This window comes from Myxine glutinosa, unplaced genomic scaffold (assembly GCF_964187855.1).
Source record: "Myxine glutinosa unplaced genomic scaffold, kmMyxGlut1.1 SCAFFOLD_393, whole genome shotgun sequence".
NCBI lineage: Eukaryota > Metazoa > Chordata > Myxini > Myxiniformes > Myxinidae > Myxine > Myxine glutinosa.
Window position 1 is genome coordinate 183,885 of NW_027616499.1, and position 3,247 is coordinate 187,131.

A 3,247-nucleotide genomic window follows, 5' to 3' on the forward strand; every position below is an offset into this window, starting at 1 on the left:
TGTATTTTATGAGTTTTGAGTCAAACCTTTGTTATTTGCATCGGTGAGTGCTTGTTTGGAATATGCTTTTTATGCAAATGTAAGTATTCGATTGCAACGATTGTTTAGGATTCGGTCACAAATACATTTGTTTTGCTTCTTTGCAGACGTCACATGACAAGACTGACTTCATTGTGGGAAACAGTTCACCAACCTTTGCAAGGGAAACATTGGTTTCCCTTCTGACTGCGATGCTTCGGAAGGATCCAATGGAGAGGTTCACTATGACGGTGAGGGATTGATAGTTTTCAACTGCGGTATTTTACTTGCATGAACAAGAATGTTCACACATGCTGGGGATTGCTGACATCCTGTTATTGTGGATCAAAATGCAATTGCTCACCAGTGCAGGTGATTCCTGATCATGTTTATATTTGATTCCAACACATTCATTGTTTTGCAGGAAGTTGTGAACCACACTTGGTTCAAGGAAAATCACCAGGACCAGGTGGAATCTTTATGGTAACTGGCACTCATTTTTTTCTCTTTTTACACGTTCCATTCTTGTAGTTTCTCTGCAAAATGGAGTCTCATGGAAGAGCATCGTGATGGAGAACGTGAACTTATAATATGGAAGCAGGGCAAGTCTTGAACAAAATAAACACTAACTTCTGGTTCCAGGTCCGAGTGCGTTAGACTTCAATCGTGCCATATGTCTTTCCAGTTTATCAAAGCTAAGGGTTCAGACGAGATCCGTTGTCTCAAAAGTGTAATTCTAAAGAGTTCTGGAGGGTTCCAAAGCTTAATTGTAAAGGTTTCTAAAGCGTATATTTGATTACAATGGCGACACCACTGGTAGACTTTCAGTCTTGTTTTCTTCTTCTCAGGAAACACTGGCATCTCCAAATACCACACTTGCACCCACTCACGTAACCATAGCCTAACGCTGGTAATTTGCAGCGTGCAGCGGTTCATGTAAACCGGAGGCCTGTGAGGCCTCAGAAACAACACGCAGAGAAATAAACCCATAAGAATTACCCTTTAGAACCCTGTATAATGATCCTTTAGAACTCTCTCGGATTCAAACCCAGGCTAGACAGCTCAGAGGTGAGTGTAGGTGCTTGCAACATGAAGGGGAAAGAAAAAAGTGTGGTTAAAAAAAACAACTCTGGTGATCTTCACATCGTCTTTACCACTTGACACTTCTTGGCTTCATTGTCAACTGTATTTGAAGATGCGCGTTAGGGTAGCACAGGGTAGTGGTGTTGTTTGCTGTCTAAATGTAGCAAACACAAATACCCGATGCAGTCTGTTTTTCATCTCCGTGACTGCTATTTTTATTCTCACATTGTTTCTTATTTGCGACATTTATTTAACAACAGCTTTATGAAATCTTTATTTTCTGCAGGAATGCTGAGCCTAAAGTGACAAATGAATCTGTTGAGGAAGAGTCGCCAACTGGTGAGTTTTGAGAATTAATCTTTTCATGAAATAATTATCGTCTCTTTACAAGTACAACAAGAAAGAGCAATCAGAGATTGCAGACCCTCAATATGATGTGTTTTTAAGGCTTTTGTGTTCAAACAAATATGGCGGTGGAACCACGTGACCGTTGACACCATCTTTTATTTTCTTCACAAATTTATCCCTCTGATGCTCAAGAAATTTCATCTTGATCGGATGAAGTTTTGTACATGTCGAATTATGATGTCATAATGAAGGCACGCACCTATGACATCATAAACAGATTTTATTCCCCATGGAGAGTTCCTTACAATGAGTGATGTCACATTTTTTTCTATTCAGCACTTTTGGAGATATAGAGGTGCAAAGTTTTTCATTTTTTCCAAGATGATGCCCGTACCACGTGACCTTTGACGTCATAATTATCATTAGAAAATTCTACATGAGGAGGTGCTCCTCTGGTGAATTTTTTTTTGTAATCGGATCAACGGTTGCAGAGAAAAGCATCCTCATTTTGTGCGGCCAAACAGACAGACAGACAGACAAACAAATGAAAAATCACTCATGGAGCGACACCTCGCAAAAGAGAACAAAGTAGAATGGCACTCGGTAGAGCATCCTTTTGACCTCACAAATAATTGGTGGTTGAATTATGTGACCTGACATGCAAATCTTCTTCAAGTTAAATTAATCGATGAAAATTGTAAATTTTAGAAGTTTGGCCTATGTTGACCTTTTGGCCTACGTTGATCTCCAAAATAGTTGGTGGTTGAATTCAGTTAGCTGATATGAAAATCCTATTCAAATTTTAAGTCAATCAGATGAAAATTGAGGATTTTGAACTTTTGACTTCAAAAATATATAGGATTTTGTCTGACCACAAACTCTACCGTTTGTTGAAGTTTTGTGAAGATGTTTAAAATTGTGACCTGCAGGCAAGTATAAGTGAGCGGACAGTCACACAAACACACACCAACAAACAAACACACACACACAATCCGGAGTGATGAACATAATTATTTTTTTAAAATAATTTTTTTGCCAAGTAATAAACGGACCCAAATGCAATACCCTCTCCTGTGGCGAGGGTAATAACGAAAAATATAAACAAAAATCTAAGAGCTTTGAGCAATGTCGACTGGTTGCTGTAGAATAGCGCCCCCTATAAAACTGGATTTGCAAGGTCAAACCTCTTACACATGTAATGTTATTTTGAAAGAAATTAGTTGTTAATTAATGTACCCCAGTGATGTAAACAAATCTGGTAAGTACAGACATATCTTCTTGATGTCTGATCTTAGCTCTCTTTAAAAACTGATCTTAGCTGTCTTTAAAAACCATCAACATATTATTTATCTATATTCTAACCTCCACAGGCTTCAGCCCTGAGTGGAACGAGTCTCTGAGCTGGCTCTTATTACCCTGCACTCAGGAAGCGAAAGGCAGGGTTAAGCATTCGGGTACGTACGTACGTACGTACTTGCGTGTCTGCATTTCAGTAAAGTAAAGTGTGTGCCGTGTCAGCATTTTAAAAATTCATTTTCTCGGCAACCGTTGGTCCGATTGACATGAAATTTTCACCATAGGAGGGCCTCCTGTAGAATATTTTAGTGAATATTATGACGTCACAGGTCATGTGGTACGGGCGCCATCTTGGTAAAACCAAAAAACTTTGCACCTCTATATCTCAAAGACCGCTGCACAGAAATAATTGACAGGTCTCATTGCAAAGAACTCTCCATGCGGAATAACATATGTGAATGATGACGTCAAAGGTGCCGCCGTTATGACGTCATAATTTGGC

At 39.2% G+C, this 3,247-nt stretch overlaps 1 long non-coding RNA gene across 1 annotated transcript; it reads left to right on the forward strand.

Moving 5' to 3' along the window:
• Positions 1–209: 209 nt before the first annotated feature.
• Positions 210–2,849, forward strand: LOC144888977 (uncharacterized). Its single transcript, XR_013621499.1, has 4 exons — positions 210–269; positions 443–501; positions 1,388–1,440; positions 2,820–2,849. It is a non-coding gene; the product is annotated as an uncharacterized LOC144888977 (long non-coding RNA).
• The last annotated feature ends 398 nt before the right edge of the window (positions 2,850–3,247 follow it).